We start from the raw sequence: 12,775 nt of genomic DNA, 5'->3' as shown, positions 1-12,775 counted from the left end.
TAAAACATTCCCATCGAGAGATAATAAAAAAAAGAATAAAACAGCATTCATGTGAAAGTCCCAATACATCCCATTGGCCCAATAATATAACCTAAAATATTCGATTTCTGAAATCTTATCTACAACAAAACTTGATTACTAACTACTTCCATTGCCCTCTGCCAGCTTGACCAAATTGTGTTAAAACACCTGGTAGCCCCTATTCTCTTTGCATAGAGTAGCTCATGGCGATACACTTTATCCATCTTATTGCGCCAATGATTGATGGTAGGTATTTAGCTTGACTTCCGGTTTGCTAATACTAATGATTTCGCTACCAAGGATGCGATAAAATAAAGCTGCTTCAATTCAGTGGTCAAATTATGAGCAGCTAGGGAAACACCAAGGAGAGCTCCCATCACATCTGGTAAGATTGTTCAGCCTACCCAATTACTTCTTTCGGCAAAAATTCCTGTCCAAAATGAACTCAATACAATTGATTCAGAAAACTAACCGGGAACACTACCTCCTTGTAAGATTTGATTAAATAACTACATGAAAAAGGTGATAATTGTTGAGAAAATGTTTTATAAAATTCTGCCGGCAAACCGTCTCTACCGCAAGCCTTGCCATTAGGAAGGGATGTAATAATTGTTAGTTGTACCTCTGCTAGCGTAATGGCTGCATTAATTGATTCCGCCTGGGCTTCTGAAAGAGTCGGGACTTCTATACCTGCCAGCCACTGTTCTATCGCCTCCGGTGGACTCCCAATCCCTCCCTCCAGTATGAATTTTAAGATATTGCTGATAAAAGATCTGGGCTACTTCTGAAGGAAGAAATTTAGTATTCTGCATAGGATAATTTATTCCTTTAATAATATTCGAGTTATTTCTGGATTTTGCAGACCAAGCCAGAAACCTACCCACAACTTTCTTCGCATCTTTGCTGTAAATAATAAGCATGCCAGCTCTCTCTCCCCAACCCCCGGAGCCCAACCTGCCATAAACTCCTTTCTTCCCCACTCCCGCTCCCCATCTTTCATCCCCCCTCCCATCTTTCACCCTAATATGGCGCCTTGACATGGCACCTGGAAAACGACTGGGGCAACTCTAGGCATCGAGAGTATTAAATAAATTTGAACAAAACACACACAGATTTTAGCACTGTCCAGATCCGGCTCTTTGCTGTGCAAAAAAATCACGTGCCTGTTCAACTGAATGGAAGATATTAACTCAACCCTTAAAAAGAACCTTGAGTTTTGATTGTTGTATAATGCCAGCAGGAGCCCCGGCCTGCTGAAAATTGCTGATCAAACTCTTAAGCTCCCTTCTACAGCGAGCTGACATTGCTGAAATGTCGGAAAAGACTCTGAAAGTAAAGTCTCTAGGGACCTGGAAAGCTTTATTCTTAATGGCATTTGTGAGCAGTAGCAGCTCCTGGAGGGAGTGCTGCGGGGCGGTGGGACGTGGCTGGGCGGGGGAGGGGCACGGTGGTGATCCAGCGGTTCAACAACAACAGATACTCTACTACCATATACTCACCTGGGCCCATAAACACACACAATTGAGTAAACCGCTGGTTGTCAAGTTTATGAGTCTCTTTCAATGTTTAGGATCAGTCTAACTACTATTATTCTCCTTAAACTAACCTTTCACAGATCAAAAAGTTATTTCCTCTGGTCAATGGACCATTAGTTGAACTAGTTGATGGTGATATGACATAAATCTAACTTACTTATACATTAAAATGAAATAACCACAGACTCCTTTAGAGTTTTAAAACTTTATCTAAATTTTAAAGCATGTGAAACACTTCAAAAATACAGTACAGTCGTTTTCATGCATTCGAGAGGAAATTCAATTAATTAGACACCATTCATATACTGCGTACTTAATCAATGAAAAAACGCTCAACGATCATATTTCTCAAGAAAAAAAGTAGAGTACACACAGGATTGTCAGAAGTGGGATTTGAACCCACGCCTCCAGAGGAGACTGCGACCTGAACGCAGCGCCTTAGACCACACGGCCATCCTGACTTGCTTCCCCAGCGTCTTCCAGATGCCAGACAGCCATGCAGGTGAGGTACTGAAAAGGAATGCCCTCAATTTATTTATCCTATCATATGCACTTCCAACAGATCTTTGAACAATCTGTACAGAGCAGGACCTATGGAGAACTCTTTAGAACTTTGAGGCGAACAAAGAGAAAGTGCTATTCACCAGCCACTTGAACGGCTCAAAGTTACTTTGAAATTGAGACAATAGCCACCTCTTGGCTGGCTAAAGCAATTTCAACAAGGGATCTCAAAGTCACAACATAGGGTGGAGTATGCAAATTTAAGCAGCCCCTGATCAAAGCCCTGAGGAAATTGCTGTAAGTGTGCTGGAGTCCAGTTGTCTACCAGATGCATGGCATTCTTCCAAATTTGCAGGGCCCGTCTGGCCAGGGCATGCAAGAGCATGACTCTTCCAGATGACCTCTTACATGGGTCCTATGCTCATTTGGTAAGGATTGCGCTTTGTCAGCAAGACGTTATAGAACCTAAATATATGAGAAACCCCATCTCTCTTGACAAGAGGAGAACGGAATAACGTGCCAAGTGAAGACCAACAGATGCAACTTCCATCAGATGTTAACCTGATAAAGGAGATTAAATCTCCAAACGGCATGTCAGAAGTGGGATTCGAACCCACGCCTCCAAAGGAGACTGTGGCCTAAACACAGCGCCTTAGACCTCTCGGCCATAATGACAGTTTAGGCTTTTAAGAAATGAATAAAAGTTACTCAGAAATGTCTACCTCCATGCAAGCCTGAAATAATTTAATCCTTCAAACACAAGGTGCAACTTTATGCACAGGACAATAAACACAGAAGAACACATACGAAGGCACTTTTTTTCACAGGTATACAGTTTTCATGCTTTTAGAACACCACATACCTCTCACCAGCTATTTAGGGTCCTGTATCCGACTCACAACATTTCCTTGCCTGCGACCTCTCTCTCTACACAAACAACTACAGCACAGGAAGTAGGAAGTCAATAGGTGGGGCAGTGTATGCAAATTTATGCTGCCAATGTGCCTTGCAGATTCATGCAGGATTTCTAGATCCTTGCTGGATACAAGAGAGTAGGCCTTGTTCCAGATAAATTATCCCTAGCAGGGAAAGTCTGAGCACAGGCACTCTTTTGCTCTTTAGCCCCTGGCCTGGGACTCACCCTCACTTGCTGAGGCGTGAAATTCTGCATACCAACTTTGCACAGAAGGTATGTTTGTGGTTGTTTGGGGATGGGTGGGAGGTCAAGAGCAGGGAAAAGCAGGTCTTCTTCACTACTAGACTCCTCTTCTATGCCTCCCTGCCATTCACTCACTCTGTCTTTGTTTCATTCTCTCCTTCCACAACACTCCTTCTCACTCACTTGCTCTATCACTTGTATTTTTGCCCTTGCTCTGCATTCTGTAGTGAAAACATCTCTTGAATGAAGCATCTGAAAATGACGTGACATAAAATTTAAAACCTCCTTATTGGAAACCTAAAACATCACAAGACTTAATGTAACCCATTTCGTTCGTAAAAAAGATTTTTAAAGTACCCCACAAAACAAATATAAAACACCACGAGTGCTAGAAGAATATTACACTAACGTTAAAGATAGAATAGGGCAAATGCATTTGCAGTTGAAACTGAAGTTTGGTACTTATTCAGATATTATTTACATTGCCAATTTTTAGCTGAGATTCTAAAGGAACCGAGAGAGAAAATGGAATTCAAGTTTTGTCAGAAGTTGGATTCGAACCCATGCTTCCAGAAGAGACTGCAGCCTCAAGGCAGCGCCTTAGACCACTCGGCCATCCTGACCCCATGCTGTTTTTCATCTAAAGGGTGAGAAAGATATTAGGAACCAGAAAATGCACAGAGCTTAGGCCAATAGTGGCTAGAGCAAGAAAAAAACTCACTGCACTCTTCCAAGAAGACAATCCTGTAAGCCACTGCGAGGGAAATGATCATATTTCTCAAGAAAAAAAGTAGAGTAAACACAGGACTGTCAGAAGTGGGATTTGAACCCACGCCTCCAGAGGAGACTGCGACCTGAACGCAGCGCCTTAGACCACTCGGCCATCCTGACTTGCTTTCCCAGCATCTTCCAGAGGCCAGACAGCCATGCAGGTGAGGTACTGAAAAGGAATGCCCTCACTTTATTTATCCTATTATATGCACTTCCAACAGATCTTTGAACAATCTGTACAGAGCAGGACCTATGGAGAACTCTTTAGAACTTTGAGGCGAACAAAGAGAAAGTGCTATTCACCAGCCACTTGAACGGCTCAAAGCTGCTTTGAAATTGAGACAATAGCCACCTCTTGGCTGGCTAAAGCAATTTCAACAAGGGATCTCAAAGTCACAACATAGGGTGGAGTATGCAAATTTAAGCAGCCCCCGATCAAAGCCCTAAGGAAATTGCTGTAAGTGTGCTGGAGTCCAGTAGTCTACCAGATGCATGGCATTCTTCCAAATTTGCAGGGCCCGTCTGGCCAGGGCATACAAGAGCATGACTCTTCCAGATGACCTCTTACATGGGTCCTATGCTCATTTGGTAAGGATTGCGCTTTGTCAGCAAGACGTTATAGAACCTAAATATATGAGAAACCCCATCTCTCTTGACAAGAGGAGAACGGAATAACGTGCCAAGTGAAGACCAACAGATGCAACTTCCATCAGATGTTAACCTGATAAAGGAGATTAAATCTCCAAAAGGCATGTCAGAAGTGGGATTCGAACCCACGCCTCCAAAGGAGACTGTGGCCTAAACACAGCGCCTTAGACCTCTCGGCCATAATGACAGTTTAGGCTTTTAAGAAATGAATAAAAGTTACTCAGAAATGTCTACCTCCATGCAAGCCTGAAATAATGTAATCCTTCAAACACAAGGTGCAACTTTATGCACAGGACAATAAACACAGAAGAACACATACGAAGGCACTTTTTTTCACAGGTATACAGTTTTCATGCTTTTAGAACACCACATACCTCTCACCAGCTATTTAGGGTCCTGTATCCGACTCACAACATTTCCTTGCCTGCGACCTCTCTCTCTACACAAACAACTACAGCACAGGAAGTAGGAAGGCAATAGGTGGGGCAGTGTATGCAAATTTATGCTGCCAATGTGCCTTGCAGATTCATGCAGGATTTCTAGATCCTTGCTGGATGCAAGAGAGTAGGCCTTGTTCCAGATAAATTATCCCTAGCAGGGAAAGTCTGAGCACAGGCACTCTTTTGCTCTTTAGCCCCTGGCCTGGGACTCACCCTCACTTGCTGAGGCGTGAAATTCTGCATACCAACTTTGCACAGAAGGTATGTTTGTGGTTGTTTGGGGATGGGTGGGAGGTCAAGAGCAGGGAAAAGCAGGTCTTCTTCACTACTAGACTCCTCTTCTATGCCTCCCTGCCATTCACTCACTCTGTCTTTGTTTCATTCTCTCCTTCCACAACACTCCTTCTCACTCACTTGCTCTATCACTTGTATTTTTGCCCTTGCTCTGCATTCTGTAGTGAAAACATCTCTTGAATGAAGCATCTGAAAATGACGTGACATAAAATTTAAAACCTCCTTATTGGAAACCTAAAACATCACAAGACTTAATGTAACCCATTTCGTTCGTAAAAAAGATTTTTAAAGTACCCCACAAAACAAATATAAAACACCACGAGTGCTAGAAGAATATTACACTAACGTTAAAGATAGAATAGGGAAAATGCATTTGCAGTTGAAACTGAAGTTTGGTACTTATTCAGATATTATTTACATTGCCAATTTTTAGCTGAGATTCTAAAGGAACCGAGAGAGAAAATGGAATTCAAGTTTTGTCAGAAGTTGGATTCGAACCCATGCTTCCAGAAGGGACTGCAGCCTCAAGGCAGCGCCTTAGACCACTCGGCCATCCTGACCCCATGCTGTTTTTCATCTAAAGGGTGAGAAAGATATTAGGAACCAGAAAATGCACAGAGCTTAGGCCAATAGTGGCTAGAGCAAGAAAAAAACTCACTGCACTCTTCCAAGAAGACAATCCTATAAGCCACTGCGAGGGAAATGATCTTATTTCTCAAGAAAAAAAGTAGAGTAAACACAGGACTGTCAGAAGTGGGATTTGAACCCACGCCTCCAGAGGAGACTGCGACCTGAACGCAGCGCCTTAGACCACTCGGCCATCCTGACTTGCTTTCCCAGCATCTTCCAGAGGCCAGACAGCCATGCAGGTGAGGTACTGAAAAGGAATGCCCTCACTTTATTTATCCTATTATATGCACTTCCAACAGATCTTTGAACAATCTGTACAGAGCAGGACCTATGGAGAACTCTTTAGAACTTTGAGGCGAACAAAGAGAAAGTGCTATTCACCAGCCACTTGAACGGCTCAAAGCTGCTTTGAAATTGAGACAATAGCCACCTCTTGGCTGGCTAAAGCAATTTCAACAAGGGATCTCAAAGTCACAACATAGGGTGGAGTATGCAAATTTAAGCAGCCCCCGATCAAAGCCCTAAGGAAATTGCTGTAAGTGTGCTGGAGTCCAGTAGTCTACCAGATGCATGGCATTCTTCCAAATTTGCAGGGCCCGTCTGGCCAGGGCATACAAGAGCATGACTCTTCCAGATGACCTCTTACATGGGTCCTATGCTCATTTGGTAAGGATTGCGCTTTGTCAGCAAGACGTTATAGAACCTAAATATATGAGAAACCCCATCTCTCTTGACAAGAGGAGAACGGAATAACGTGTCAGGTGAAGACCAATAGATGCAACTTCCATCAGATGTTAACCTGATAAAGGAGATTAAATCTCCAAAAGGCATGTCAGAAGTGGGATTCGAACCCACAGCTCCGAAGGAGACTGTGGCCTAAACACAGCGTCTTAGAACTCTCGGCCATCCTGACAGTATAGGCTTTTAAGAAATGAATAAAAGTTACTCAGAAATGTCTACCTCCATGCAAGCCTGAAATAATTTAAACCTTCAAACACAAGGTGCAACTTTATGCACAGGACAATAAACACAGAAGAACACATACGAAGGCACTTTATTTCACAGGTATACAGTTTTCATGCTTTTAGAACACCACATACCTCTCACCAGCTATTTAGGGTCCTGTATCCGACTCACAACATTTCCTTGCCTGCGACCTCTCTCTCTACACAAACAACTACAGCACAGTAAATAGGAAGGCAATAGGTGGGGCAGTTTATGCAAATTTATGCTGCCAATGTGCCTTGCAGATTCATGCAGGATTTCTAGATCCTTGCTGGATACAAGAGAGTAGGCCTTGTTCCAGATAAACTATCCCTAGCAGGGAAAGTCTGAGCACAGGCACTCATTTGCTCTTTAGCCCCTGGCCTGGGACTCACCCTCACTTGCTGAGGCGTGAAATTCTGCATACCAACTTTGCACAGAAGGTATGTTTGTGGTTGTTTGGGGATGGGTGGGAGGTCAAGAGCAGGGAAAAGCAGGTCTCCTTCACTACTAGACTCCTCTTCTATGCCTCCCTGCCATTCACTCACTCTGTCTTTGTTTCATTCTCTCCTTCCACAACACTCCTTCTCACTCACTCGCTCTATCACTTGTATTTTTGCCCTTCCTCTGCATTCTATAGTGGAAACATCTCTTGAATGAAGCATCTGAAAATGACGTGACATAAAATTTAAAACCTCCTTATTGGAAACCTAAAACATCACAAGACTTAATGTAACCCATTTCGTTCGTAAAAAAGATTTTTAAAGTACCCCACAAAACAAATATAAAACACCACGAGTGCTAGAAGAATATTACACTAAAGTTAAAGATAGAATAGGGCAAATGCATTTGCAGTTGAAACTGAAGTTTGGTACTTATTCAGATATTATTTACATTGCCAATTTTTAGCTGAGATTCTAAAGGAACCGAGAGAGAAAATGGAATTCAAGTTTTGTCAGAAGTGGGATTCATACCCACGCCTCCAGAAGAGACTGTGATCTTAAGGCAGCGCCTTAGACCACTCGGCCATCCTGACCCCATGCTGTTTTTCATCTAAAGGGTGAGACAGATATTAGGAACCAAAAAATGCACAGAGCTTAGGCCAATAGTGGCTAGAGCAAGAAAAAAACTCACTGCACTCTTCCAAGAAGACAATCCTATAAGCCACTGCGAGGGAAATGATCATATTTCTCAAGAAAAAAAGTAGAGTAAACACTGGACTGTCAGAAGCGGGATTTGAACCCACGCCTCCAGAGGAGACTGCGACCTGAACGCAGCGCCTTAGACCACTCGGCCATCCTGACTTGCTTTCCCAGCATCTTCCAGAGGCCAGACAGCCATGCAGGTGAGGTACTGCAAAGGAATGCCCTCAATTTATTTATCCTATTATATGCACTTCCAACAGATCTTTGAACAATCTGTACAGAGCAGGACCTATGGAGAACTCTTTAGAACTTTGAGGCGAACAAAGAGAAAGTGCTATTCACCAGCCACTTGAACGGCTCAAAGCTGCTTTGAAATTGAGACAATAGCCACCTCTTGGCTGGCTAAAGCAATTTCAACAAGGGATCTCAAAGTCACAACATAGGGTGGAGTATGCAAATTTAAGCAGCCCCTGATCAAAGCCCTAAGGAAATTGCTGTAAGTGTGCTGGAGTCCAGTTGTCTACCAGATGCATGGCATTCTTCCAAATTTGCAGGGCCCGTCTGGCCAGGGCATACAAGAGCATGACTCTTCCAGATGACCTCTTACATGGGTCCTATGCTCATTTGGTAAGGATTGCGCTTTGTCAGCAAGACGTTATAGAACCTAAATATATGAGAAACCCCATCTCTCTTGACAAGAGGAGAACGGAATAACGTGCCAGGTGAAGACCAAGAGATGCAACTTCCATCAGATGTTAACCTGATAAAGGAGATTACATCTCCAAAAGGCATGTCAGAAGTGGGATTCGAACCCACGCCTCCAAAGGAGACTGTGGCCTAAACACAGCGCCTTAGACCTCTCGGCCATAATGACAGTTAAGGCTTTTAAGAAATGAATAAAAGTTACTCAGAAATGTCTACCTCCATGCAAGCCTGAAATAATTTAAACCTTCAAACACAAGGTGCAACTTTATGCACAGGACAATAAACACAGAAGAACACATACGAAGGCACTTTATTTCACAGGTATACAGTTTTCATGCTTTTAGAACACCACATACCTCTCACCAGCTATTTAGGGTCCTGTATCCGACTCACAACATTTCCTTGCCTGCGACCTCTCTCTCTACACAAACAACTACAGCACAGGAAGTAGGAAGGCAATAGGAGGGGCAGTTTATGCAAATTTATGCTGCCAATGTGCCTTGCAGATTCATGCAGGATTTCTAGATCCTTGCTGGATACAAGAGAGTAGGCCTTGTTCCAGATAAACTATCCCTAGCAGGGAAAGTCTGAGCACAGGCACTCTTTTGCTCTTTAGCCCCTGGCCTGGGACTCACCCTCACTTGCTGAGGCGTGAAATTCTGCATACCAACTTTGCACAGAAGGTATGTTTGTGGTTGTTTGGGGATGGGTGGGAGGGCAAGAGCAGGGAAAAGCAGGTCTTCTTCACTACTAGACTCCTCTTCTATGCCTGCCTGCCATTCACTCACTCTGTCTTTGTTTCATTCTCTCCTTCCACAACACTCCTTCTCACTCACTCGCTCTATCACTTGTATTTTTGCCCTTGCTCTGCATTCTATAGTGGAAACATCTCTTGAATGAAGCATCTGAAAATGACGTGACATAAAATTTAAAACCTCCTTATTGGAAACCTAAAACATCACAAGACTTAATGTAACCCATTTCGTTCGTAAAAAAGATTTTTAAAGTACCCCACAAAACAAATATAAAACACCACGAGTGCTAGAAGAATATTACACTAACGTTACAGATAGAATAGGGCAAATGCATTTGCAGTTGAAACTGAAGTTTGGTACTTATTCAGATATTATTTACATTGCCAATTTTTAGCTGATATTCTAAAGGAACTGAGAGAGAAAATGGAATTCAAGTTTTGTCAGAAGTGGGATTCAAACCCACGCCTCCAGGAGAGACTGTGGCCTTAACGCAGCGCCTTAGACCACTCGGCCATCCTGACCCCATGCTGCTTTTTCTTCTAAAGGGTGAGAAAGATATTAGGAACCATAAAATGCACAGAGCTTAGGCCAATAGTGGCTAGAGCAAGAAAAAAACTCACTGTACTCTTCCAAGAAGACAATCCTATAAGCCACTGCGAGGGAAATGATCATATTTCTCAAGAAAAAAAGTAGAGTAAACACAGGACTGTCAGAAGTGGGATTTGAACCCACGCCTCCAGAGGAGACTGCGACCTGAACGCAGCGCCTTAGACCACTCGGCCATCCTGAATTGCTTTCCCAGCATCTTCCAGAGGCCAGACAGCCATGCAGGTGAGGTACTGAAAAGGAATGCCCTCAATTTATTTATCCTATTATATGCACTTCCAACAGATCTTTGAACAATCTGTACAGAGCAGGACCTATGGAGAACTCTTTAGAACTTTGAGGCGAACAAAGAGAAAGTGCTATTCACCAGCCACTTGAACGGCTCAAAGCTGCTTTGAAATTGAGACAATAGCCACCTCTTGGCTGGCTAAAGCAATTTCAACAAGGGATCTCAAAGTCACAACATAGGGTGGAGTATGCAAATTTAAGCAGCCCCTGATCAAAGCCCTGAAGAAATTGCTGTAAGTGTGCTGGAGTCCAGTTGTCTACCAGATGCATGGCATTCTTCCAAATTTGCAGGGCCCGTCTGGCCAGGGCATACAAGAGCATGACTCTTCCAGATGACCTCTTACATGGGTCCTATGCTCATTTGGTAAGGATTGCGCTTTGTCAGCAAGACATTATAGAACCTAAATATATGAGAAACCCCATCTCTCTTGACAAGAGGAGAACGGAATAACGTGCCAGGTGAAGACCAATAGATGCAACTTCCATCAGATGTTAACCTGATAAAGGAGATTAAATCTCCAAAAAGCAATGTCAGAAGTTGGATTCGAACCCACGCCTCCAAAGGAGACTGTGGCCTAAACACAGCGCCTTAGACCTCTCGGCCATCCTGACAGTATAGGCTTTTAAGAAATGAATAAAAGTTACTCAGAAATGTCTACCTTCATGCAAGCCTGAAATAATTTAAACCTTCAAACACAAGGTGCAACGTTATGCACAGGACAATAAACACAGAAGAACACATACGAAAGCACTTTATTTCACAGGTATACAGTTTTCATGCTTTTAGAACACCACATACCTCTCACCAGCTATTTAGGGTCCTGTATCCGACTCACAACATTTCCTTGCCTGCGACCTCTCTCTCTACACAAACAACTACAGCACAGGAAATAGGAAGGCAATAGGTGGGGCAGTTTATGCAAATTTATGCTGCCAATGTGCCTTGCAGATTCATGCAGGATTTCTAGATCCTTGCTGGATACAAGAGAGTAGGCCTTGTTCCAGATAAACTATCCCTAGCAGGGAAAGTCTGAGCACAGGCACTCTTTTGCTCTTTAGCCCCTGGCCTGGGACTCATCCTCACTTGCTGAGGCGTGAAATTCTGCATACCAACTTTGCACAGAAGGTATGTTTGTGGTTGTTTGGGGATGGGTGGGAGGTCAAGAGCAGGGAAAAGCAGGTCTCCTTCACTACTAGACTCCTCTTCTATGCCTCCCTGCCATTCACTCACTCTGTCTTTGTTTCATTCTCTCCTTCCACAACACTCCTTCTCACTCACTCGCTCTATCACTTGTATTTTTGCCCTTGCTCTGCATTCTATAGTGGAAACATCTCTTGAATGAAGCATCTGAAAATGACGTGACATAAAATTTAAAACCTCCTTATTGGAAACCTAAAACATCACAAGACTTAATGTAACCCATTTCGTTCGTAAAAAAGATTTTTAAAGTACCCCACAAAACAAATATAAAACACCACGAGTGCTAGAAGAATATTACACTAACGTTAAAGATAGAATAGGGCAAATGCATTTGCAGTTGAAACTGAAGTTTGGTACTTATTCAGATATTATTTACATTGCCAATTTTTAGCTGAGATTCTAAAGGAACTGAGAGAGAAAATGGAATTCAAGTTTTGTCAGAAGTGGGATTCAAACCCACGACTCCTGGAGAGACTGTGGCCTTAACGCAGCGCCTTAGACCACTCGGCCATCCTGACCCCATGCTGCTTTTTCTTCTAAAGGGTGAGAAAGATATTAGGAACCATAAAATGCACAGAGCTTAGGCCAATAGTGGCTAGAGCAAGAAAAAAACTCACTGCACTCTTCCAAGAAGACAATCCTATAAGCCACTGCGAGGGAAATGATCATATTTCTCAAGAAAAAAAGTAGAGTAAACACAGGACTGTCAGAAGTGGGATTTGAACCCACGCCTCCAGAGGAGACTGCGACCTGAACGCAGCGCCTTAGACCACTCGGCCATCCTGAATTGCTTTCCCAGCATCTTCCAGAGGCCAGACAGCCATGCAGGTGAGGTACTGAAAAGGAATGCCCTCAATTTATTTATCCTATTATATGCACTTCCAACAGATCTTTGAACAATCTGTACAGAGCAGGACCTATGGAGAACTCTTTAGAACTTTGAGGCGAACAAAGAGAAAGTGCTATTCACCAGCCACTTGAACGGCTCAAAGCTGCTTTGAAATTGAGACAATAGCCACCTCTTGGCTGGCTAAAGCAATTTCAACAAGGGATCTCAAAGTCACAACATAGGGTGGAGTATGCAAATTTAAG

General features: G+C 43.1%; 3 non-coding genes across 3 annotated transcripts; all 3 read right to left on the bottom strand.

Annotated features, from left to right (window-relative positions):
- Positions 1–4,024: 4,024 nt before the first annotated feature.
- Positions 4,025–4,107, bottom strand: TRNAL-CAG (transfer RNA leucine (anticodon CAG)). The gene has a single exon. It is a non-coding gene; the product is annotated as a tRNA-Leu (tRNA).
- A 2,007-nt stretch (positions 4,108–6,114) lies between these two features.
- On the bottom strand, positions 6,115–6,197 carry TRNAL-CAG (transfer RNA leucine (anticodon CAG)). Its single transcript has one exon. It is a non-coding gene; the product is annotated as a tRNA-Leu (tRNA).
- Positions 6,198–8,204: 2,007 nt separating this feature from the next.
- Positions 8,205–8,287, bottom strand: TRNAL-CAG (transfer RNA leucine (anticodon CAG)). Its single transcript has one exon. It is a non-coding gene; the product is annotated as a tRNA-Leu (tRNA).
- Positions 8,288–12,775: the final 4,488 nt, after the last annotated feature.

This window comes from Triturus cristatus, chromosome 5_1 (genome assembly GCF_964204655.1).
Source record: "Triturus cristatus chromosome 5_1, aTriCri1.1, whole genome shotgun sequence".
NCBI lineage: Eukaryota > Metazoa > Chordata > Amphibia > Caudata > Salamandridae > Triturus > Triturus cristatus.
Note: the sequence above shows the minus strand (reverse complement) of the source record. Positions and strands in the feature narration are given on the sequence as shown.